General features: G+C 48.8%; 2 long non-coding RNA genes across 2 annotated transcripts in view; one reads left to right on the top strand and one right to left on the bottom strand.

Annotated features, from left to right (window-relative positions):
* Positions 1–26,272, bottom strand: part of LOC144119326 (uncharacterized) — a 65,043-nt gene that overhangs the window by 24,985 nt on the left and 13,786 nt on the right. The window lies entirely within an intron of this gene.
* On the top strand, positions 21,331–23,701 carry LOC144119325 (uncharacterized). The gene is made up of 3 exons (XR_013312331.1): positions 21,331–21,400; positions 21,960–22,030; positions 22,915–23,701. It is a non-coding gene; the product is annotated as an uncharacterized LOC144119325 (long non-coding RNA).

Below are 26,272 nucleotides of genomic sequence, written 5' to 3'. Positions count from 1 at the left end.
GAAAAACATTGTCGAACCCTTACACAGTCCCTGGGCCTCACCCGTCATACTTGCAAAGAAAAAGGATGGCTCTTGGCGTTTTTGCATTGATTATCGCCACTTGAATAAAATCATTAAAGAAGATGTGTACCCCCTGCCACGTATCCAGGACGCGCTTGACTGCCTCCATGGCGCCAAATGCTTCTCATCCATCTACCTTCGCTCCGGCTACTGGCAAATTGCTGTAGATGACCAGGACCGTGTGAAGATCGACTTTGTGGCCCCTGATGGCCTTTATCATTTTAAAGTTATGCCTTTCAGAATTATGAAACGCATCAGCAACATTCGAAGGCATGATGGATGCCCTCTTGCTAGACTTTATGTGGTCCACCTGCCTGTGCTATCTCATTGACGTAATTGGCTTTTCGCCCACATTTTTCTCTCACCTCGCTGACGTTTCCCAGATCCTTTCCCTGTTTCGTCATGCCGGCCTGCAGCTCAACTCGTCTAAGTGCCGTTTCGCGCGCTGTCAGCTCACAATCTTGGGCCATGTCGTAGACAACACGGGGGTGCACACTGACCCTGACAAGATCCGAGACGTCAAAGACTTTCCCCAGCCACGTTCTTGTAACGACGTCAGAAACTTCTTAGGGTCATGCTCCTACTTTCGTCGATTTATTGAAGGCTTCGCCGACATCGCCTGCCCCCTCACGGGCCTCCTGAAAAGAGACCCCACCTTCATATAGGTACTCGACCAAGTACAAGCGTTTTCCAATCTTATATTGAAGAATACTACCACGCCAGTCCTGGCACTCTTCGATGTGACCTCTCCCACTGAAGTCCACACTGACGCCAGTGGCTACGGCATTGGCGCTGTCCACTCTCAGAGACAATCCGGACAGCACCGTGTCATCGCCTACGCCAGCCGCCTCCTTTCTGCCCCGGAGCGGAATTATTAAATTACCGATTGTTAGTGCTTAGCCCTCGTCTGGGCCTTTGGGAAATTCCGCCCATATTTACCCGGCCGCCGCTTTGCACCACTATACGTTGTGCTGGCTCTCTGCCTTGAAAGACCCTTAAAGACGGCTTGGTCGTTGGGCATTGAGCCTGCCCATTTTGTCGCTTGCACATCCTCTTTCGATGCTTTATCCGACGATACTATTCCTTTAACGATATACCAGCTAGTTCCTCCGTTTTAGGATCGAGATTATGTAGTCCACGCCGAAACTGCCTACATGGCCATACAGTGCTTACGGATTAATAATTTACGGACTACAAGCGATTTAGACTATACTACTCAACCATAAAATCAACAGAAGGCACGAGACGGTAGTGAATCAAAGCGCCGGCTGTGTTCGTGATCGGGCGACTGACTGTGGCCGGGTAACTAGCATGAAAGCAAGCCAGTAGTGTAGTAGCCAACACTTTCGCTACTCGCCCCTTCGGGCTGCGAGACAGAAACAGCGAAAGAGTAACGCTTTAGAGCCATTCCAAACCTCTCTCTTACACGCCGCATTCACTCAAGCGCAAAGTTCAAGGCTTCACCCGACGTGCTGTTGACATGTCTCCTACACGATGAAGACCGGGGATCTTAGCTTAGCATCTCTATTTTGACGGCTTAGCGCTGGTAACACACTGTGACGACCCCCCGGAGAGGCAAAGAGACGCCGTATGGCTCAGTTTAAAGAAACAGATATATTCAATAATTATACATGATTATACATCAGAGGCTGGGGTGTCCGAGCTTACGTGCCGCCGACTTCATGGGGACGATGGAGGGCCTCCGGAGTTGAGCTCGAATGGTTGCTGGCAGAAGCTGCACGCCGTCGGGCTTCGGCGCTGAAGGCCCACTTGGCGAACGATGTCGTCCTCAGCGTTCTCTCTTCCGTACTCCTTGTCGATTTTTATATCCTCTTATCCGCACATTCCCTAGGTTGAGGACGCCCACGCCGGAGTGGGAAGGGCCTAGGGCTTTCACTTGGGCGCACAAACACACCACCGCACTTATGGTCTGGCCCCCGTCACGTGTTGAGTCCGAGGGAAAGAAGGTTGTCGTCGAGGTAGCGTCGGCTGTGGTAGACGGTCTCTGGCCCGCTGACGGTTCCCGCGGGTCACCGACCTTCGTTCTCCATCAAGTGACACTCGCCACTCAAGGCCGGAACGCGAGGTCACTAAAAGGCCGGGAAAGTGGTCCCTTGTCATGGGATGTGCTCGGGAGGGTTGGTGATGATGCCCGCCGTCTTGTCACGGGGCCAGGCCCGCCGAAACGAGGCCCTTTGTCCCCGGCACGGTTACGGCTATTGGGGAAGATAACGCCCGTCTCCCCGCGGCGGCGGCGTTCGACACGTGCCGACACTATGGAAAGGGGGTCCGGTTGTGCTTAAACCCCTTCGTTTTAGTCGCTCACTCTCAACGAGTATGGCTCGGTAATTGATGATGCCCGCCGTCTTGCCACGGGGCCAGGCCCGCCGAAACGAGGCCCTTTGTCCACGGCACGGTCACGACAATTGGGGGAAGATAACGCCCGTCTCCCCGCGGCGGCGGCGTTCGACACGTGCCGACACTATGGAAAGGGGGTCCGGTTGTGCTTAAACCCCTTCGTTTTCGTCGTTCGCTCTCAACGAGTATGGCTCGGTAATTGATGATGCCCGCCGTCTTGTCACGGGGCCAGGCCCGCCGAAACGAGGCCCTTCGTAGCACACACAAGGAACGGCACAACACTCTCAAATGCGTTGTACTAATAGGCGTCGAAGAGAGAGCGCGGCTGTTTTAGCAGTTGGACAGGAAGCCCAGGTGAAGATAATTAAAGAAAAATGAATAGTTTTAGCCGCAATATTAGTGCAAGACCTGTCTTTGAAAGATTGACCTCTTGGTCGTTGGAAGTTGGGACTCGACTCTTCTAATCCGCTGCTCTAGTAGCAGCAATCCCGCTAACCAAGTTACATTCAATACTCTAAGTCTGGAAATACAAAAATACTGCACTATATTTTTAAGCATGCCATTGGGCATCTTCTGAAGCATCATTTCTGAAAGCTAGAAAAGAATTGAAGGTAGACTTTTTTATATACTTTTCAAAATTCGGCAACACGCGTGACTTCTGTTGAATAGTGTGCATTTTCAAACGTCAAGGAATTCCACCAGGCACTCCGAAACCAGTATGGATACTGAAGACAGAACACATAACTAAATTTCAGTTTTCATGTTTTTATGCGTCAAGTTTCGGGACATAAACCCCTGCATGTTTTGAACAGCTAGCAAAATGTGTCATGTTTTGTTTTTTCTTTCTTTACGTGGAAGCCATACTGGCAGGAAATATCACAGCCATAGCCTCATTGTGCTGCGCGTGAAGTGACGACAAAAATATCTAGGCAGCTGGGTGCAATTTTTTTTCATTGTGGTCCAAAGTTTAGGTCTCGCGGATTGCGGAAAACTCCACGGAGTTAGCTTTGTGATTTTGTTGCGCAAAGAGAAAGTAAAACTAAGCTCGGATGTGATTTTCCTGGTGCACTTGTATTATTTTTTTCCCAATGAATAGTGCACAGGTAAAACACACATGCACCGCTCCGTACAACGCGCTGTCGAACGTGACGGCGAAGCCTGCTGTAGAGGTAACCGAGACTGCAGTGTTCAAGCAGTTGCTAGAGCACAGAGAAAAGGGGAGTACAAGAAGCTCGCAGCACAAACTTTACCGCTCATTTATTATCTTTTTTTATCTAACACCGCATACCTTACCCGAAAAAAACGCAGGTTGAGTTGTTTTTAAGAAGAAAAATGCCAACTGAGTTGTACTTCTTGAGGCCGAAGCTGACCAGTGCCTTGAGAGCAAAAAACAAAAAGTTTAAACTGTCTTTAGATAAGCGCAGAGCGCCGTCGCGATGTTTTGTGAGGTGACTGTATGGCTTCGCGTGCCGTGCTTGGCGATTCAGTGAAGTGGTTTCCTGGAAAAGTTAGGCAGCTCAGCTCTTCAACTGCGTATTTGTTTGTTATTGGAAACAAAGTGCGCTTTGTAAATGCAATCATTTACGACATTTAGTGCTTGACGCTAGAAATCCAGCGTCAACTTTGGGCCAGAAGCGTGCAGGCTAATGAAGAGGGTTCAAGTTAACTTGAGGACAAAGCAACGAGCTATGGAAAGAAAGGTTGGCAGAGACACTCAAGACTGGTGTCATGTGAGAAGGCGAAGCCCGGCCGCTTACTTTGAGAACGCAGTCGCCGCGCGCTGCGGCATGATGAACTCTTTAGATAATTAGTTATTTGTTTCAATATATTCACAGCAAATAAGCCATACACAACAGAAGCGGACATTAAGTACTCAAAGAAAAACTGGTATAAAATTGGTTCATCTTTCTTTAGAGATTGAATTTCCTCAGCGACTTAGGCTACCAGGGCCGCCTTAGTTCAGGGTTCCGGATAAGTTCGACCACATGGGGTTCTTTAATATTCACTGACACCGCACAGTACAAGTTGCGAAGTCGCCGCACTCGCCTTGACGCCATAGTGCGATGCATTACAGCAGCTTGCGCATGGCTTACGAGTCTGGCCGGTGGCTGGCGCCTGACATCACAACAAGCGCGACGAGAAAACAAGCTGAGCTGTCGGCGTACTTCTCCCGAGGAAATGGAATGCCACATGAGAGCGTGGACGTAGCTCTGTCGCCTGGCCCGCAAAATCCTACCAGTGATTACCGCAGTCCTTTTATTTTAAGATTCGTTAAATATCGTTTAGGTAGTAACTGCTGCTTTGAATACCCTCCGCTTTATTTTTCTTCCGCCAGAAAAAAGAACAAAAGCACTGGAATGTACTAACGCTCATTGCGACCTGTTTGTTGACATTTTACGGAAAGGTGTGCTGCCCGAACGGCAAGAAATTTATATTTCGTTTGCTGAGATGGATTCATTGAACATTGCAACCACAGTGTCAATCAGCAGGGAGCGGAAAGAAGGGGAGTGTCATGTGGTGTACACCTCTTGTGTTCGTGAATATGTTGGTCATACGCTGTTCGTGCACGACGGGAGTCAGAACAGCTCGGTCCATGGCAGCAGGCCACTCAGGAAATCTGTAGTACATCAGCACGTTTTCTATGGTTCGTAAAATAGGAGGCGTACATAAATTGGCACTGGAAATGCGCAGTGTTCTTCCAGATAATACTGCCCATTTTGGTCCTCACTGGAAAAACCACAACTCTGGACTGTCAGCCTGAAATTTTCGCGTGGTTTGCAAGTAAGGTAAAAAAAATATTTTTTAGTTTGACTTGGTCAGTGACTAATACCTTTATTTCTACTAAAGTCTAACCAGACGAACTTTCGTCGAACCCTTGACTAAGTAAGTGTTTTGTCTCGCATGTTACAGGCATGCGAAACGATGCTGATATACAGTTTACATTTACTTTTTGTTTAAACAAATGAGGCCTCAGTCTTCTGAGTTCATCGCATTTTGCAGAACTAGAGCCCTATTTGCATGGAATGCTTCATTCGGCAAAGAAAGAACATAGTTTAAATATCGAATTTAGACGCTAATTACGGGTTTATGCTACCACCTGTGCCATAGCTTTGTTTAAAGAAGCTTGCTAGGAAAGTGCTCGTAATTTAGAGATAGTAAAGTTCTGACCTTCGAGCAAGAAGTCACGTTTGTTTGAATTATCACATTTAATTTGCTGTTTTCGCTCTCTATATGTTTATCAGGGTTGTGAAACCGCGCATCATGGCCAGAAATCAGAGCCACTTCTTCCATGAGAAATTTTGTAACTTTAATTTCCTATTTTGCACAAAACGTGGTGTGCTGATCTTACGCGTCAATTACAAATCTATTCGTAAAAATTTGTTTTATCTTCATGCACATTGTGCTTGGTAAAACTGGGTATGTTTATAATTTTCGACTCTGTCCTGCAATGGTCATAAAACATGGGAGGAGGCCTCACTGTCCGCGATGAACACCAAGGCGTGTGCCCGAAGTCACATTATTACGCAAGGTCTCCTGGGAGTCTTAGGCCGGCGGCGCAGCCATTACCAACGTTGGATGCAGCGGCGTCGTCTGCTGCATTGCCTGCTGCGCATGCTCAAGCGCGCTGAGACGGCGGTGTAGTGGAGGGGGGGGGGAGCGGAACCTTCCCATCCGCTTTCAGAAAATGTGTCTTAACGGGCTCTGTTGAGTTCTTTTCTCTCTTTACGGTCATAATATTAGGCTGGTTATCACGGTATCATGCAGGTTCAACAGGTTCATTGTACTAGAGTTGTTCGTGCAAGAGCTGGATGAGGAATTAGTTCCAAGGCAGTGTAGCAGTTCGCTTAGAAGAGGAGTGGGACGATTAGTTCCAATAAGACGCATTAGGTCGCTGGAGAACAGCTTCAAGAAGCGCATTCATTGGATGGCTTAGTCATGCCGCAAGAGCGTGTATATCTATGTTTTCCAACCTGAATCACCAGCAAGGCAACAAGCTGGAAAACAAAACACTGCTTCAAGAAAATATGCCCAATGCAATCCTTTGAATGACTTGTTCACAGTGTTTGATGTAGTCATAACGTGGCTGCCGTATTTTTGTGGACCTTGTTATTTGTTTGCTTAGGTATAATGGTACATAGAAAATGCCGGTCACTAAAATAGCAATGAAATGAGAAAGCCTTGAAAATGCTCAAACGTGCGCATTTATTTCGCACAGCTAGATGCTGTGTTCAATACCTATTTTGGCCAATGATTTGCCTCTGTTTCATTTGCCAGTGAGCGAGGTTGCATTCCAATGTTCGCAGGCTCGATGCCAATGTTCGAAAGTTTGTTGGCAGCGTTCAAAAAAATTAAAGCTGAAATCATTATTTACTCATGTTGGCTAGCGAACGTCTGGCCAGCGTTGACCAGTGGATCGTGTTAACGCTGTCATTTTGTCAGCTGATAAGTTGGGGAACGTTCAAAGAGCTAAGTAATAGGCCCAACATTGGAACTGTATTGGCAAAGCTGGCCCTACAAAGGACCAGGATGGGACTATCCTGTTATATTGGGCCGATGACCTGTGATGCTTGGGTAACGTTTTCCCTTGCATACCATTGCATACCACGCTGCGCTGTCCTCCATTTAATTTCAGTCTTTCTCGCTTTTTTGTCCCATAGGTGAGTACCGGTATTATAAAGCTGCTATATACTTTTCCCTTGATAGATACTGGTAAACTGAAATTTATAACACGCCACTTATGATTTTAGAGTATCTGCCAAGAACTCTCGACCCAATTTGTATTCATGTAGCTGTTTCAGTTTCATGGTCCGCGTCTGCAGAAATTATCTGCCCTACTTCACCATTCCCGCTTGAGGATTACGTTAATTACCTGCATATGTATTCTTAGACCCATCACTTAGACCCATCACTTAGCTTTTCTTGTCTGAGTTATTGGTCATGGTTTGCAAATCATCGACTAAGTTACTTAGCAAGGCATTGTCAGCAGTAAATCGCACATTACTGTGGTGTTCATTAACTTTTGTCCCCAACAGCTCCCAACTCAGGTCTCTGAGTACCCCGTGTCAACATGCGATGAATACCATTGGAGATATTGTGTCTACTTGGGCGACACGCTTCCTTATCGGGATTTTCTTGTTTCTTTTATAGAGGACAGTATGGGTGTAAAGCTTCTGTAGGTGTCTGAGTATTTTCACATACGGCTAATCTACACCTTGGTAATGTCTGCATATATGTCGAGGTTCTGACTGAGTGAGATCTTTTCTCGCAATCTCTGACGGCTCTATATAGGGGTTGGCTATGTTCGGCGCATTTCACTGTCACCTGATTGTTACTGCGACATTGGTCTACTGTGTAGTAGGGCTTACGACAGCCTGCCGAGTCATTTTGTTTTTTTAAGCGTAAGGTCGTCAGGATTGTATTAGCGATTACCGTTGCAGATAGTATGGGGGTTATCCTAGTAATAATGCTCAAATGGCTATAAGCGGTAGTCGCATTCTAGCATCAATGTGTCAACCCTAACAGTCAGAAGCTGTGACACCCAAACCGCAGCGCCATAAGTCACAACCACGGTGGGTTCGAGCCAGAGAGCAAAAATACGAGTCGTCTACTCGAAACTGGGTTTATATCTTCCGAGCAAATTGCAAGCACCAAACAAACAGCCGCCGTTGCGAGGGAGCATTCCGCTGTCGTAGTGAGTGAGTGAGTGAGTGAGTAAAAACTTTATTGAAAGAAAGTGTAGATTCGTGGTCAGTAAGTGAGGTCCAGACCATGTAGGTCTCGTACCGCACAGGCCCATTCGACAGCCTTGACTTGAGTGCCTCGGTCGTCGCTGATCTTTACTGAAAGCCATGCGTCAGGTGAGGGAGCAGCCATGAGATCTGGGGGTGGGGGATGTGCTTTACAGTCCCAGATTATGTGGTCTAAAGTAGCTTTTGCACCGCAGAAGCGGCAGTTATGGCTGGAGGTTGTAATAAATATGTGCGAGTAGACATTTGGGTTGGGGAAAGAGTCGGTTTGTAGTCTTCTCCACGCCACCTGCTGCTCCCTGGACAGGGAGAGGTGCGGCGGCGGGAACTGCCTACGTGCGAGTCTAAAATGGGTGGTGTGGTCGTGATAGGAGGTTAGCGCTTCACCGGTTGCCTCCGGGTTCGGACCGTCTACTGCTCGGCCGGCTTTATCTCGAGCTTGTGCGTTGGCGGCCTCGTTTCCGGGGTTTCCGGCGTGCGTCGGGACCCATACCAGGTCACTGTCTCGGAGGGGGGATGTATCTTTAACATTTTCCAGGATATTTCTGGCCGTGAGTGAGATGCGGCCTTTGGCAAAGTTCGCAATGGCATATTTGGAATCGCTAACGATGGTTGTAGCGTCCGTAAAAGCAATAACAGCTGCAATTGCAGCTTCTTCCGCGGTTTCCGCGTTCTTGGTAAATACTGTAGCGGAAATGAGTGGAGTGGCCGGGTCCGGGTCCTGAGGATGAGATACCCCACAGATGGCGAATCTGTGGGGGCTGTCTTGGTAGTTGGCTGCATCGACGTAGATGACGTCTGGAAGACTCTGCAAGCGTCGACGCAGAGCTCTGGCTCTTGCTTCCCGCCGACCCTGTTGGGTTTGCGGGTTCATGTTCTTGGGTAGAGGTAATATTTTTATCTTTTTTCGGATATGGCTAGGAACGGGGCCTGGATGGTCCGCCATAGGCTCCCCTTCGATGCTAAGTCTGTCCAGGATGATTCTGCCCGCTGCAGTGCTGGAGAGTCGATCCGTCTGTGTTGTTAGGTGGGCTTCCTTAAGTTCAGAAAAGGTATTGTGTACTCCCAGGGCAAGGAGTTTCTCGTTGGCTGTGAATTTAGGAAGGCCCAACGCCGTTTTGTATGCATGCCGTATTAGGGTATCGATCTTTTGTTCTCCTTTCTTGAGATGGAGATATGGGAAGGCATATGTAATTTTGCTGATGACGAATGCTTGAAGGAGTTTGTATAGGTCGTGCTCCTTCATGCCTCGTCTCTTGTTGGCGATGCACCTGATCATGCGCGCCACCCCGTGTACTGAGCTTTCGAGTCTCCCCAGTGCTACAGTGTTGCGGGAGGTGTTGGAGATGTGGAGTCCTAAGACCCGTATGTTCTCCACTTCATCTATGTTTTTGCCTTGGATCGTAATGTTGATGGGGATCCTGTCTTCAGGTTTCTTGCTCCGCCGTACGATTAGGAGTTCTGATTTTGGTTGGGAACACTCGAGGCCGGCTCTCCTTGCCTCCAACTCAACCGTTTCAGCCGCTGCTTGAAGATCTTCAATTTGTCCATCGGAGCCGCGGTTCGTCCAGATAGTTATGTCGTCTGCGTACAGAGTGTGATGGATGTTTTGAATTGCGTTGAGCCTGTCTGGAAGGTTGATTAAAGCCAGATTAAAGAGGAAGGGCGACAAGACTGCTCCTTGTGGTGTCCCTCTGTTTCCAAGCCTGATTGGGGTGGATTTCAGTGGTCCAACGGTGATCTCCACCGTTCTATTTTCTAGGAAGGCTTTAACATAATTGTACGCCCGTTCGCCTGGGTTGAGGTCGGCTAGGTGTTTCAGAATGGTATTGTGTGACACGTTGTCGAATGCCTTTTTGAGATCGAGGCTCAATATTGCTCTTGTGTTCTTAATGGAGGGGTCGAGTATGTCACGTGATAGCTGGAGCATGACGTCTTGGGTGGAGAGTCCTCTTCTGAAGCCCACCATGGAGTGTGGCATGAGGTTGTGGTCTTCGGTGTAGTCCCGTAATCTGTTCAGAACCACGTGCTCCATGAGTTTCCCGAGACAGGATGTGAGAGAAATGGGTCTTAGGTTGTCCACGTTGAGTTTCTTGTTGGGTTTTGGAATAAATGTCACTCGGGCATGTTTCCAGCTGCTGGGAATGATTCCTGTCTCCCAGCATACGTTGAAGTAATCTGTGACTGCAGTGACAGATTTCAGGTCCAGGTTACGGTGGACCTTATTCGTAATCAGATCTGGTCCTGCCGCTGAGGTTTTTCTAAGCTGGCCCAGCGCTGCCCAGACTTCTGCATCACTGAACGGCTCGTCCAGCTGCGGATTTGGTTGTCCCAAATACTGTGGGCTCGTTTCTCCGTCGTATGCGGTATTTAGGTATTTGTCCCTGAGGAGGTCCAAGAAGTAGTGTTCGTCCCCGGGGTGTTGATGGATGACTTTAGCGAGCTGTCCTAGCGCAGCCGACTTGAACTGTGTGGGGTCGAGAAGGTGGCGGAGCAGGTGCCACGCCCTCTTAGTACCCAGTTGTCCGTTCAGGCTGTCACAGGTTTGATACCATTGTTGCCGGGTAAGTTCTATCGCATATTGTTCAATTTCTCTTTCGAGTTGGGCGATTCGACTTCGTAGCCTTTTGTTGAGTCGCTGTCTCTTCCACCTCTTCATAAGACTATTTTTTGCTCCCACATGTGTGCCAATCTTGAATCGAGGTTAGGTTGTGCGGCGTCTGTTGTTATTTCGCTTGTGTGCGACACTACATCCTTACATATTGATTTAACCCAATCTAGGATGTCTTCGATTTCCGTCGGGGCCGTTTGATCCCGTTCTTTCCGAAATTTTTCCCAGTCTGTAAATTTCGTTACCTTCCAGCCCTTCTTCCGAATCTCGGTGCGAATCGTAATGGCCAGGATGTAGTGGTCGCTGTTTAGATCCGTGCCTGTGTTTCGCCAGGCGGGGTTCTGCACATTCCTGGCTAGCGTGAGGTCCGGGGTGGTGTCTCGGCTAACGCTGTTGCCAGTTCTGGTCGCTGTGCTAGGATCGTTTAGTAGCGGGAGTCCTAATCCTTGGATTTTGTTCCAGAGGATGTTGCCTTTCTTGCTTGACTTCTGGTATCCCCACTCTACGTGTGGCGCGTTGAAGTCGCCCTTAATCACTAGCTGCCCATTCTTGGCTAATTTCGTGGTGGACTCTAGTAATGCTGGGATTTCTCTGGATTGACCTTTTGGGGAGCTGTATAGGTTAAGAACGTATAGGCTCCCCTGCCTCTTTCTGGCGGGAATAATTTCGGTGAGCGTTTAGTCTGCTTGAGAATCGTCGAATTCATGTTGAATGGCCGTGAGTTGGTTACCCACTAGCGTGGCTGTCATTGCTGCTTTGTGTGGTATGTTTTTTTGTGATATGGTTTTGTATCCTGGTAAACTAACGGGTCCCATCGGTTCTTGGATCGCAATAATGTCCGGTTTGACTTCTAAGTTTTGAATATAAAGCTGCATATTGGATTTTTTGCCTCGAAAACCTCTACAGTTCCATTGCCAGATGATGATATCTTGATTACGAGTTGCCATGTTGGGGCACTGTCAGCTGCGTAACGGCGCTCGCTATTGCGCTCACTTGGGCTTGTAATGCCTTGATGGCGTCCATCATTTCTTCTCTGGTCTGTTGTAGGTTCTTGGCGATATCTGTGCATGTCGCGTCTAGCCTATCTGCTCGGGCTTCCAGTTTGTTGACCCTCTCATTCTGCTGGAGAGCTAGCTTGGCTTTAACAGCGAAAGTTGACGTCGGTTGGGACGCCCCGTCTGTTTCAATTCGCTTCTTGGGATTCTGGGCCTCTTGCTGGTCTTTTGGGGACTGTCTTTTTTGAGCCTTCGGTTGTTTTATGTCCATACCCGCACCTTCGGAAGGAGGGAGGGATTGAGACCTGTTATTAGCGGTTGTCGCGCTTTTAATGTGGCGTTCGGTTTGCGTGAGGCTCGCGAGTTTACTGCCTAGCTCACTGATCTGGGACTGCATGCGTTCTATTAAAATGGCTTGCTCCCTCACCTGATTGCGAAGTGCCTGCTTCTCCGGATCTTCCTGCCACTTGAGAGCCTTTTCTTCTGGCTTTGTCCAGGGGTTTTGGGGTCCCGCTTCTGGCTGGACGATGGTAGGTCCTGTCGAAGGTCTTGCGACTGGCTGCGTCGTGTAGCACACTTGCTTCTACTTCGTGGCAGCGGCGGGAAGGACTCCTCCCTCTCGTCGCCTTGGGTCAGCGTCTCTTTTTGTCCGGTTCTGTCCCTCGATTGGCGTCCGAAGGTGTCGCTCTGCCCGGCGTTTTGGTCGGCGTTCCTGGCCAGGTCGGGTTTCTGGGTGGCTTGCTGCTCGACGAATTTGAACTTGCAGCTGGTGCTCCCGGTTCTGTGCGAGACGATGCAAACGGGGACGCAGGTTGGTGGTTGTCCCTCACGTGGTGGGGGGTGCTCTTCTCCGCACCTGACGCAGCGGGTTCGTTTTGTTTGTGGGCAGATGTCTTGTCGGTGCCCTCTACTCGGTTGAGAAAGAGGACCACTTTATGTCTTGTGCGGGGTATCGGAGTAGTCGGGGGAGCTCCGTTCCGGCTACCGTAATGATTATATGATTTGTTCTCCCATACCGTCTTGCCGATAGGATAGTCCAGTCTGGGTTGTAGGTGTTGTAGTTATGAACAAGCTGCGCGTCCGTTTCGCCACAATACTCGTAGTGGATGAGGCCTTTTACCGAGAGATCCGGAGAAGGCGCGTAAGCTTTGATGGGGTACTGCTTTTCCCCCATGACGAACGCTTGCAGGTTGAGGTAAGCGTTCACACGTTTCTCGTTGGGCGTGCTTATCGTGAAGGTGTGGTTTACTGGGTGTTTCTGAAGGATATCTTCGGTAAGGGTGTTGTCGTCGGTAATCTTCGCGGCAGTAGCGCTCCGCCATAGGTGGGAAGGTCAAGGGGAGACTGCGGTCTGATTACAATTTTGTAATGCTCTGCGGGTAGCCTAGGGATCGGGGGCCTTCTTCTTCTATGGGGAGGCTAAGGCTTCCTATGGGTAGAGTCAAGGGGCTTGCCTTTCTTCGCGTAGCCTTGGGCGCCAGTAATGACGGCGGCCTCGTCCCCAACGCCGGGCGTACCGATGGCGGCTCTGCCCGGCGGCGAGCGTCCGTCTTCTTTGTCGACGCCGCGCCGGCGGAATCGTTGCTGGTTCTTGAGTGCCATGGATGTCCATGTTCCGTCGTTCAAATCATTGTTAAGTGGAAGCCCACAGGGCCGACGGGACCCCCCCCCCGCACCTGTTACCAGGAGTGGTCATGCCCGGGGGGGGGGGGAATCGAAGAATGTACGTTGAGGCGTGACGCCCGCGCTTAGGGTGAGCTGCGGCACTAATCCTTTCTGTCCCGACGCGTGGCAACCGGTGGATCAAATGCGCATGCAGCGAGCAGCGCATTAGACTGGGCTCGGGCACTAATCCTTTCTGTCCCGACGCGTGGCAACCGGTGGATCGAATGCGCATGCAGCGAGCTGCGCATTCCACTGGGCTCGGACCGGCGAGCCCTGGGCTCCGCCCACTAGTACATACGATGCAATTGCTTTGCTATTGGTCCAAATTGGGCGAGAGCTAGATTACTCAAGCTCTGCCCAATTATCGAAGGGGTTAAAACCCCGCGGGAAACGACGACTTGGGACGAGCGCGCCGAGTCTCAAGCTCGGCCGTTTTTAACAGCCTTTTTTATCAGCCTTTTCATTCAACTGCTTTGTCATCACCACCTTGTATTTCAATCCCGTCTTTAATAAATAAGTTTTGCATTGAGAAGTTGGAATTGCTGCCCCAACCGGCAACGTGTCGCCGGACGAAGACCTGAAGTACTCTTCGTTCTGCTAACCGCCGTTCTCATCGGTAGGAAGGCAAGAAGTTTAACTGGGGCCGTGACCAGGATCGTCTGAGCGGCTTCCTGCAAAGCGGTTGGAGGCAGTACCTTCCGCAAGGTTGACGGGCACAAAATCTTGGTGAGAAGCCCCGGGGACCAAGGTCCAAGTGAGGCGATACCCTTGTGCGAGGCCTCGGAATCAAGGCTCCACGTCAGCGCTGACCGCGAGGAAGCGGACCGACGGAGCGGAGCGCGGCGACTTCGGCGGCATCTGTGGCTGGCGACTTCATCGGCCTGGTGAACGTGACGGGCACCGCAGTGAGCACCGGTGGGACTCCCACCCCTTCCGCCACCAGCTGAACGTGGACAGCGGAAAGACAGACACCGACCCAGCGCAGCACGAACAAGAAGTCTGCAGAACACAGGTAAGCCCTTTCCCGTTTTCTCCGGGAACGCGATGTCAGTCACTACCCGAGCACAGCAGCTGCGCGTGGGAAGCCAAAACGCTAGTGACACGGACTCTGACGGTGAAGACACGGAGAACGTAACGATTATGGATGGGCAGAGCGCTAACACCCCGGCGAGTGACAGCAGCCAGGGTCGCGCGCGCTTGAGGGAGCAGGAGCTCGAGATTGAAGCTCTTAGGCTAAAAATTCAGCTCCAGACGCTGATTCAGAGAGGTCAGAGCACCTCGGGAAATGGCAGCAGAAGGGAAAAATTGGGTCGGCACGCGGATGATCTAAGGGCAGTCCTCGCGCCAGTGCCACAGTCGGAAGACCTCATTCCAGCATGGTTCAAAAGCGCCGAAAATATAAGGGCCTGCGAGATCCCGAATGACATCGCGGGGCCGATTATAATGCCCTTCCTGATTGAAAAAGCTCGGGCACTCGTGGCTAACCGGTCGGTCGACACGGTATTGAGTTTCGAGGAATTTCGGGAGCTAGTACTCGCGGAGCTCAGATTGACTGCTGAAGAACACAAGCGGAGGTTCTACACTTGTAGAAAAGATGCCGAAAGCTGGGGTCAGTTTGTCACCCAATTGGACGTAACGCTTGGATACTACTTGCAAAGTAGGAAAGTGAGAACATTAGAGGACGTTCAGAAGAACCGACAACTGAGCTAGTTGGTGCATCTCTAAGCCGTGGTAAAAACAGCGCAGCGACGACAGACACAGAGAAGACAGAAGAAGACGAACAAGCGCTGACTAACAACTAAAGTTTATTGGAAAAAACACAGGTATTAATACACTCCTAAAACAACCAGGGAACACGCCCCTCTTAACATCCTTCTAATCGTGCGAATCTAGATACTTATTCTCACATTCGTGAAGAAGCACTGACGGTGTGCTGACGCATGCATCACCATTCGCATGGATGCGATACGCCTCACACAGTTCCCTTGTCAATTTATCCCTGTGCCTGCAAACAACTTTTGTCTCATGGAAAAGAGGGTTGCACATTTTTTTGTCGGGGGAACCTGGGATATTATTCAGGGGGCAATCTCTAAAATGTTATGCAAGGTTGGACGATGGGGGACCATTTAACGAGGTATGATGCTGACGAAGACGGGTGTTCACACATTTTCCCGTTTGGCCAATGTATTTCTTGCCACAGGAAAACTCAATGTCATACACTACGTTTTCAGCACATGACGTAAACTTCTTTTGGTGGTTTATTTTGCAGGCTCTACTCCCGGTTGGTTTCTGTTTTTTAGCCTTTGCTTTCCTATCTATTATGGCACAAATTTTTCCAAGCTTTTGCGGGGCTGAGAAGAGCACTTGAATTCCATATCTGGCGTCTACTCTTTTTAAGTTGTGTGACAAACGATGAAGATATGGTATAACCGTATGCCTCTTCATGCCTGACGGCTCTGATGGATGGCAACTCTGAATGATGCATGCGTCAGCACACCGTCAGTGCTTCTTCACGAATGTGAGATTAAGTATCTAGATTCGCACGAGTAGAAGGATGTTAAGAGGGGCGTGTTCCCTGGTTGTTTTAGGAGTGTATTAATACCTGTGTTTTTTCCAATAAACTTTAGTTGTCAGTCAGCGCTTGTTCGTCTTCTTCTGTCTTCTCTGTGTCTGTCGTCGCTGCGGTGTTTTTACCACGGCTTATAGAGGACGTTCGGGCCTTAATGGTGGCAGACCGCGCTAAGCAGACTATGCCGGACAAAATGCGCGAGTACATTCTCCAACAGGAGACAGATAAGTGGTTGAAACCCAAGGAGCTTGCGCAACTTGCCGAACAATAGGAAGACAGTAGGCGTGGGCGCCGTCAAGGGGCTGCAGAGGAGCCGAAAAAGTATGAGGCAAAGCCGCGCGAGCCACGGAACCAAGGAAATCAATCCAAGGACGAACACAGGGAACCTCCAAAGTGCTATGGCTGAGGCAATTTCGGTCACGTACAGCGGAACTGCCCACAGAAGAGGCCCAATGTAATGTCTGGTAATGAGCTAGGTCGTCACCAGCAGGACGCAAAGATGACAGCGAGAGCCGCGGTCGAATCCGTAACGGGAGCTGAGGGTATGTATGGGCGCGTCCCTCAAGGCCCATTAAGAATCGTTCAAAAGACATGGACAGGGGACTGGACACCACCTATGGGCCTAAATAAGGCTACGTCAGAGTTTCTGATCAAGCTGCGGCAGCAAATGGCTGAAGTAGCAGGGAGGGTAGATCACAATCAAGCAGCTGCAGAAAGCGTATGCGGAGATATACAATCCTAGGGCACGGGCCAAAGGGTTCTGTGAGGGTGAGGAAGTCCTCGTGTTAGATACAAACCAGCAGAACAAGATGAGACATAAATGGGTGGGCCCAGCAACGACTAAAGAGCATAGACGACCCGATAGCTATGTTGTCAAGTTCAGAGATGGTTCTGAGCGGTGGGTGCACGCCAATAGACTGAGAAAGTATTACGCCAGAGTGAACAACGTAGGCGTAATTTTTTAGTCTGACGGAGAGTTTGGGGATATAAAAGGTGTTCCGGAATTGCATGCCGGGAGTTGCACCTTTGAATCCGCACTACATGAGTCCACGCATCTGACCCAGGAACAAATCAGGGAGCCGCCTGTGCTAGGTAGATGGATCAGACATCGCGGGCCAAGGAACGTACGGGACGGTGGCCCAACCTGAGTGTTTGTGGACTGCCATCTCAAGTGCATTAATGATGGACTCCTTGTGTGATGAGTGTTTCGACTGTTATTTGCTCGCAAAGAGAAAAATATGTAAATCTGTGAGTGTAGATGCATGCAACAAAATATCCTTGTGAACATACTCTTTTCGCTATTGCCATAAGTAGGATGTGAAGTGCCCATCCTTGGCTTTTGTTTTTTTGTGCTTGTACAGCGGCCAGTGGGGGCCCGGACCCTTCTGCTTCCGCGCGTTTTGTATGTTGTTGAAGGCCGCATCCTTGGTGCTATTGTGGGCTTCGGTATGTTGTGTGTACAGCAAGTGTCCCCCAACATTCTTGGTGGGGAGGTGTTAAGTGGAAGCCCACAGGGCCGATGGGACCCCCCCCCCCCCCGCACCTGTTACCAGGAGCGGTCATGCCCGGGGGGGGGGGGGGGATCGAGGAATGTACGTCGAGGCGTGACGCCCGCGCTTAGGGTGAGCTGCGGCACTAATCCTTTCTGTCCCGACGCGTGGCAACCGGTGGATTGAATGCGCATGCAGCGAGCTGCGCATTCCACTGGGCTCGGGCACTAATCCTTTCTGTCCCGACGCGTGGCAACCGGTGGATCGCATGCGCATGCAGCGAGCTGCGCATTCCACTGGGCTCGGACCGGCGAGCCCTGGGCTCCGCCCACTAGTACATACGATGCAATTGCTTTGCTATTGGTCCAAATTGGGCGAGAGCTAGATTACTCAAGCTCTGCCCAATTATCAAAGGGGTTAAAACCCGCGGGTAACGACGACTTGGGACGAGCGCGCCGAGTCTCAAGCTCGGCCGTTTTTAACAGCCTTTTTATCAGCCTTTTCTTGAAACTGCCTTGTCATCACCACTTTGTATTTCAATCCCGTCTTTAATAAATAAGTTTTGCTTTGAGAAGTTGGAATTGCTGCCCCAACCGGCAACGTGTCGCCGGACGAAGACCTGAAGTACTCTTCGTACTGCTAACCGCCGTTCTCATCGGTAGGAGGGCAAGAAGTTTAACTATCATGTTCTGTGATCAGTTCACCCTCGACGGTGACTTTCATGTTGCAGGCGTGTCAGCTCCCTCCGGGGAGCCGAGGTCGTCGGGAGTGGTTACCGCCAGGCGGCCGTACTCGTGCTAGGCCTATTAGGCCTAGCGGCGGAAAAAACGTGGTCGACGCAAAATGCGCTGAAAAATAGGCACAAGAGCACTTGCACGCAAACACCGGTCGTCCTCGTGGTCCGGACGAGGTCCTGAAGGCGTTAGTAAAGATTTCAGCAGCCGGTCCAGGGCTATTCCGCGGGTGGTAGCCGTTATCCTCGGAGCTCATGCGAAACGCGTCCGCACGCTCTCGCAACGCGGCCCGGAGTCTCCGCTGGCGTAGGGCGATGAGAAAGCAAAAAAGGGGGAGGAGGAGGATAAAATTTATTTACCAACAAAGATAAAACCTTCCCGGAAGGGCTCTTCAGTCCAAGAGCCGTCTAGTAAATAAGCCTGCATTGTTCACCACCTCGTGTGGCCAGAAGTGCGGTCTCCCAAGTGGTTGGGGCGGCTGAGTGTATGGGCTGTACACAGCTGGGAAGTGGGGATTCCTAGATGTGGTTACAGTGTGTGGGTGGCTGGCTCCCCAGGTGGTACAGTATGAAGGAGAGATGATGTGGTGGAATAAGTGTGCGAATGGAGGGGATGGGAATAAGAACGCGCGCGAAAGGTGGCGGAACATTCGCTTATCTCGCATAGCTCCGCGCTCGCTGCCCAGGGCGGGCAGTAGCAGGGCGGGCCAGGAGCTACGCAGACGGCAGTGTTCTGCTCCGCAGACGTGTGATCCGGGCTCATGCACGGCTACCCGTCAAAAGGCACAAAAGCATTTTTAGAAGAACACTGCTCCCGGGCTGTGGAGAGCAGGTCTTTTCGATCTAAACGGGAAAGAGGGAAAACCTCCGCGGCGGTGTCGCCTCGAGGGCGAGAAAGGAGGTGAGGATCGCATGTGTGCTGCTTCCTGCCAAACTTTCGGAACTGCACTTCCATAACATCCCATGATAATTACGCGCGGTTGTTGCTATGGAACAGGGGTTCATGTGTATCGCCACAATGCTTTGTATGAAACGTAGCTGCCGCGGTAGCACAGTGGTTATGGTGCTCAGCTGCTGACCCGAAAGCGCGCGGTTCGATCCCGGCCTCGGCTGTCGAATTTCGATGGAGGCGAAATGCTACAGACATGTGTGTTGTGCGACGTCAGTGCACGATAAATAAATACAGGTGGTCGAAATTATCTCCATCTTTCCACTACGGCGCTCCTCATAGCCTGAGTCGCTTTGGGAGGTTAAACCTCATGAGCCAACGGAAAATCTAACTGTAACTGTAGCTGTAAATGTTCTGTAACTTTTGACGTCTTTACTTCTATCTTATGAATTAAACATGAATTAAAACGGTGTTAGGAGGGGAGGAGAAGGAGGAAAGGCCGAGAGGTTAACTGAAGAATAACCGGTTTGCTACTCTGCACGGGAGGAAAGGGGTGAGGGAGTAAAAAGATGAAAAAGAAAAAAGAATAGCAGGAAATCGAAGTTAAAATGCAAAGTCACGGCTTCGGTAAAGTCACAGCCTATCGTGCAGGCCAGGTGTTCTATAGTATCGGAGCAGTGCCTTCGAGACTTTCACCGCCGATTCTCGCCGCGACCAGTGTCCGAGAATCGAGGGCATTCACAAAGGATGTGGGCTATAGTCTCATCACACCCGCAGATGGTACATGCAGAGCTCTCAGCCATACCGATTAAGAAAGAGTAAAGAGAAATGCTTGGAGAAATCTACACGAAGTCACAGGCGACAGAGAAAAGTTGCTTCACGTCGTGGTAGGCGGAATGGAAGCCGGAGCCTCAGTCAGATCTGGGCCAAGGTTTTTACACGCGAATTCAAAAATTGGCCTGAATTTTACGCGGAAAGCGCGACGTCCCGCGCCAGTGGTCGAAGCCTACCCGCTGCGAAAACGCTATTAGTGTTACTCAGAGATTCCGGTACACAAGAAATTATGAAAGCATATACTGGATGTCCAGTTTTTCTGATGCTGTCTCGTTTTCTTCGTTCAATAGCTGACGCATGGTTCAGTGGTTGTGGCGCTCGCCTGCTGACCCGAAAGACGCCGGTTCCATACAGGCTGCGGTGGTCGAATTTCGATACAGGCAAAATTGTTGAGGCTCCTGTACTGTGCAATTTCAGTGCACGTAGAGAACCCCAGGTGGTCGAAATTTCTGGAGTCCTTCACGAGGGCGTGCCTTTAGCCTGAGTAGCTTTGGGACGTTAAACGCCTATAAACCAAAGCAAAACGTGCTTCAGTAGATCTGCTGTTACCTGATCCTCAGGAGCTGTTTCTCTCTTTTGGAGAGCTTTTTTATAATTTCACTTCGGGATAACTAATCATTTCGCTGTTTCTACTTTTGTTTTTCCGCCATTCTTCTGGCACGCGGGCAGCTATGCGTAGGCGGTCGGTGCACTGCACGTTTTTATTACGCTGGTTTTTCCGCAAAATGCAATGACATTGAAAACCCACCGTTAACATCAAGGACGTTGGATACTTGGAAACAACCTGGACCAGCCATGTTGCGGTCCTGAGACGTGGCAGATAGAACCGGTTCAGTGCAGGTTTGCCATTTTTTTTTCTTTTCTTTTTCTGAACCTCTTGCGAAAGCACACTCAGTGCTCCGGCGTACTCCATTCTGTTTTTTGCCGTGTGCTTCACTCAAGGCTTGCGACAGTCGTCGATGAACGCAAGAAGACCAGCTGCACTGCATCGAACGTCGGGGACTGAGTTATTGGTTTTCATTACTAGGCCCATAGGCCGTGCGAAACTTTATGGATTCCAATTACAGTCCTGTCGCTCCAGTTACAGTGCTGTCAATCAGAAACGGTGAATAGCAAAATTTTCTTTTTTCAGTTGCTTCTAAAACCTTGTGTGCGAGCGATATCAAGTCGAAAATAGTGCTGCGAATTCCAGCGGGCTTTTTTTGTTTGGCTGACCCATTGAAACACGACTGTATACGAAGGGGTTTGGGAAAGATGGACAGCAAGGAAGCAACAAAAACAGATGTGTCCATCAACCGCAGAAACGAGAGTCCTGTTGTTATGGCCTCGGGGAAACTAATTGCCTGGTGCAAGGAGAATAATATATATAGTGGGACGGAGGCAGCGGCGACCTTTTATTCGACACTTCATAGACGTGCAGGCACCGATCAGAGCAACATCGGCCATCTGGTACGTGAAATGGTGCTACCTGTGTTATTGTTTTATTGGTGCCGAAAACATAATGATAAAATAGTATTAAATGGAGCTTACAAATCTTTTTGTACTTTATAGCGCGACGAAAAGAGTACCCTTCTTGTGGCGGATTGGGTGTCAGTAGAAGCTACGTTGGTTTCCACATTCGGGAGAGGGCATACAGCTTATATACTTGATGCTATATCTTGAAGTACACATCTTTACTAAAACCCGTACTGCGTGGAAATAATTGATAGCATATAGAACAAATATTCTATTTCCTTTATAAGTTCCAGATTCCAGGTCTCTCCGCACTGCTCGACAATCCAAGGAGAGGATGTAAATGCAGCTACGACTTTTGCTTATTCTGTTATAAAAGTGGTTTTCATGCTGTTCACGTTGGTTTGGAAGGCGGGAGACAAACGGCAACAGAAATAGCCAACACTTAAAATTTTCTCAGTGCTGTTGAAAGAAAAGCGGGGAATTATTTACGACTAAAACCGACGCGTTCGATCAATTTCCCGAATTAACATGTTTCCTTTCATCATGTTCGCAGTGCATCTTGCCCGAAAACAATGAAGCTGGCAGTCTTCCTTCTTGGACTCACAGCTTTTTGCATTCTGTTAGGTAAGCAGCATTTATTTACTTAAAGGGAACATGGCATGAATGAATAATCTTCAGCGGAGTTGCACAGTCTTAAAGAAGTCAGTGTTTACTGAAGGAGAGAAAATATTACGACACAGAACAGGACAAAACGGAATGATGCCAATGGAAGCTAGGCGAAACCAACAGAGGTTGAAGTAAAGGTAGCGCCGACTTCTGAAACAAGCAATTCGTACTAAAGCTGAAGTATATTTATATTCTAGGACACTGCGGCAGCACATCTTGGCATTAAGGAACCAGGGTGTCAATCAGAGTCTGAATTTATTATTTTTCGCAAACGTCATCCAGTTCGTTAAAACTAATTGGCCTAATCTGTCTGCTCGAAAACTTGCAGCTAAAACACTCTGCCAAATGTGTAGAAAGTTCAGTTTTCTGCTTGTTTTGCTCACCTAAACAGGGAGCCCCTCAAAAACGAGTCATTTGTTTTTTCTGCAACAGATGTTAAGTAAAATAACTTTGCCATGATACCTAAATTGAGTTTAAAGAGGAACACAAGATGTCGAGGTTCCAACCTCGAGGTCGGCTCACGTCGAGGTTAGATAATTCATTTCTGAAACAGGGCGGGCATTTTATGACACCCGACAAGCAGAGTAGCAGCACTTATGCTCCTTGCAGAGTACCGTGAATTTTATGCCAACTGTCTTCTTTCCAGCTAAGCACACTTTCCGCTGAGCCATACTGTACCATTGTATAGTCGTCGGGGCAGAGCAGCGTGTGACGCTGCGATGGAGAAGATGTTTGAGTGAACGTGAATTTTTTTGCGAGACAAAATCAAATTAGGGAGAGTCGCACGTGATAAAAACAGCTTTTTCTTCAGACGTTGATTATTCATTATTTCTTTGCCGCAGGCAACAGAGCTGGAGCGATGACAACGGAGCCGGAAGAGGGAGCCAGAGCTTCCTCTAAAGAATTCACCCGCTCGGCTGAAGCAGCTGAACAAGAGGCCAGCCGCTTCGCAGTTTCCTGTGTGAATGACCTTTGCGTCTGGAACTAGGGGCGAAACATAGGACATACGGCACCGAACGCGATGGATCCTCAGCCACTTTTTATGTCGAACAAACCTTTTTTCCTGGTCTTGACATCTTGTGCGATGGCCTAGTGCTTTCAGAATGCCATGATTGTATTTTAACGCCCCCACGAATGGCCAGCACTGTTTACGGTCTCCACTGGGGCTATTCGCGCAATAAACTACCCCCGAAAATTGAGACAGTGCTGTCATGCACTCGAGATTACCGTCGACTGAGGTCTACTTACATAAAACAAGGATTCTGTCTTTATCCTAACATCTTGCGAAATAGAAGATTAACGTAATTCCGAAACATGAGTCCTCAAGGTGGCAGCTCCTAAATTCCTAATTTTTGTTGCCTGATGCTGAATATTTTTTCGTATAATGTAGGAAGATTGAAGAAAACACTGGATTACTGAGCCCATTATCATGTACCTGCCGACTGATGGGATATTGGCAAGAAACCACTAAATCGCTAAAAAGGCGGGCAATCACTGCAGGTACACACAATAGTTTAGAGAACTTCCACTGTGCTTTGCAGTATTTTCAACAAGATTCTGGAACTACTTAGACATGCTTGTGATTTTTAATTGTATGAAACAAATGTTGCAATATAGGTGAACGTGCCACTTTCGAGCTTCATTTTATCGTACTATGTACAAGAGTGAACCACGAGGATATACACTGCTTTTTGCTACAGAAAGTTCTAAAACTTCGATTTTGAACACCCATGGTTTCAATGCACCATGTCAATCCAATTGCATCCTGTCGTTGTTATGCATGCCTCAGGAAAAAAAAAATGGTTTCCACAAGCAACACACCTTTTTACGAATGTTTTTAATTTAAAAGTGAATTGCCCGAATCTCCACCGAAGGTCAGGGCACCATAGCACGCTATGTGATGCTTTCTTGCTCTTGGTAGCTGATCATAGCGCTGAAAAGTCTGAGTGAACAAGCGTTCATGAAACGAGAACATGTGAAAACTTATGCCTGCTGCCGCTTTATCTCGGCCGTATATTCCATCTTATGCGCAGCGCTATTGTGATAGCCAAAGCCTTGACTTTTTCTTCGATAGGTTTAGCAACAGGGCTTATGGTCTTAAATTTTCTCTCTTGATAGAAATGAATTTCTATGAAAATGTGGCCAAACATAGGGCCCCGTCGAAATCAATGGAGTCTTTCGCTCTCCAGCACTGAGCGTCCTTCTTGCGTTGTGAATGAATTTTCGTGCTCACGAGTTTTTTGGTTTTCATTTCGGCACCAGATTTCTCGCCGAAGCACTCAATCAGAAATAATGGGATTGATCAATCTTCGTTCCTCGACAGGCACTGGAGGCATGATGGTTAAAGAATGGGTTGAGAAAAGTCTTCAGACGTGTATGTCAGGTCCTCGTCCCAGTCGTCATCAAGCTAAAGTTCCATCGCTGGCTAAAGAAGTTTTGTTTTAACATACAATCAACCAATTTTTATCTCCTGTCCGAAATGCGAACAACAATATATCTAACGCTCAAGCCAGCTTAGCGAATACACTATGCTTATGACAGATAGGGAAATTCGAAATTCCGGAATCAAATATCAGTTTTTCACAAGCTTCACACCAGGCAAAAGCAATACTGGTATTCTTTCAATACCGCGCAATGTGACCTATAAATATCGAACTTTAATGATGAACCAGCTGTCCGGGAATTAGTATTCTCTCATAAATTAGAAAGGAAGGGGTGTAGAAAAACCTGCGAGGGGTAGTTTGAAATTCCCACCACCCCTAGTTACACATGGCGGCATTGGAAAACAGACGTACGGTACTTGTGGGCAGCGACTTACAAGGAACATAAACTATTCGTTTAGTAGAACATTAATTTTTCAACAACGCACAGAAGGAGATACAAAACAAAACGCACCGAAATATAATATACAACGAAAATAAGAAAACACCTGTATAGAAAAAGAGAAGCCAGGCAGCCGTCCGTTCAAAAACAAGCGTGCGCATTCATACAAGCCTATACGCCAGATGCAAACAGAAAATTATTTACAGGAAATGACCTTTCTAACTTGCTTTAATGATAATCGCAATAAGTCAACATGTTGTGCGTCTAGTTTGTTTATAAAGCACCAAATGTATTTGACATGCTTTTTAAGCCAACGTTTGTTCTACACGTGGCAACATTCCAGAGTTGATTGGATTGGATTGGAAAACATTTATTGTCAGCATTGAGCCCTATGTGGGCGCTATACTAAAAGGCCTCGAGCCCGTGGTTCTCGGCGATCTTGTGAGCCCACTCAGTGGCCCGGACTTATGTCAACGTGTCTGAGCTGGCCAGTATAGCCTCCCACCGCTCTAGAAAATGGACTGGTAGTAGGTCCGCAGGTGGCGGCGCCTTTTTGCAGCCCCATAGAATGTGATCGTATCCGGCTATCTCGCCGCATTCTTTGCAAGTTGGACTGTATTGTGTTGGGTACATGTGAGCTAGATTTCACGGGCTAAAGAAGGCTCGCGTCTGGTGCCGACACCAGGTTACCTCCTGCCTTTTGTCGAGCTTCTTGTCTTGTGGCGGATATATCCTCCTTTCCAGTTTAAAGTGATTAGTGTAGTCGTGAAAGGATATGAATGCATGTCTTGTGAAATTGGGGGACTCAACCTGTCTCCCCACTCGGCTGACATAACCTCGAGCTATACTCTGCGCCAACTCGATTATCCTGTTCTCCGAGTGTGCCGGCACCCATAGTAGTTCCACCTCTCTTTGGTTCCAGTATTTATGCCTTAGGATTCGTTCTATCTCCTTGGAAATCAGACCCCTCGCGAAAATGTTTATAGCGACTTTGGAGTCGCTGATTATGGTGACTGCTTTAGTAAATTTCGATGGAGGCGAAATTCTAGAGGCTCCAGTACTGTGCAATTTCAGTGCACGTCAAGAACCCCAGGTGGTCGAAATTACCCGGAGTTCTTCACGAGGGCGTGCCCTTAGCTTAGCAAAACGTGCTTCAGTAGATCTGCTGTTACCTGATCCTCAGAAGCTGTTTCTCCCTTTTGGAGATCTTTTTTATAATTTTACTTCAGGATAACTGATCATTTCGCTGTCTCTATTTTCGTTTTTCCGCCATTCTTCTGGCACGCGGGCAGCTATGCGTAGGTGCTCGGTGCACTACACGTTTTTAATACGCTGGTTTTGCCGCAAAATGCACGGACATTTAAAACCCACCATTAA

This window comes from Amblyomma americanum, chromosome 2, assembly GCF_052857255.1.
Source record: "Amblyomma americanum isolate KBUSLIRL-KWMA chromosome 2, ASM5285725v1, whole genome shotgun sequence".
Lineage (NCBI taxonomy): Eukaryota > Metazoa > Arthropoda > Arachnida > Ixodida > Ixodidae > Amblyomma > Amblyomma americanum.
The sequence above is the reverse complement of the archived record's forward strand: the minus strand, read 5'-3'. Positions and strand labels throughout refer to the sequence as shown.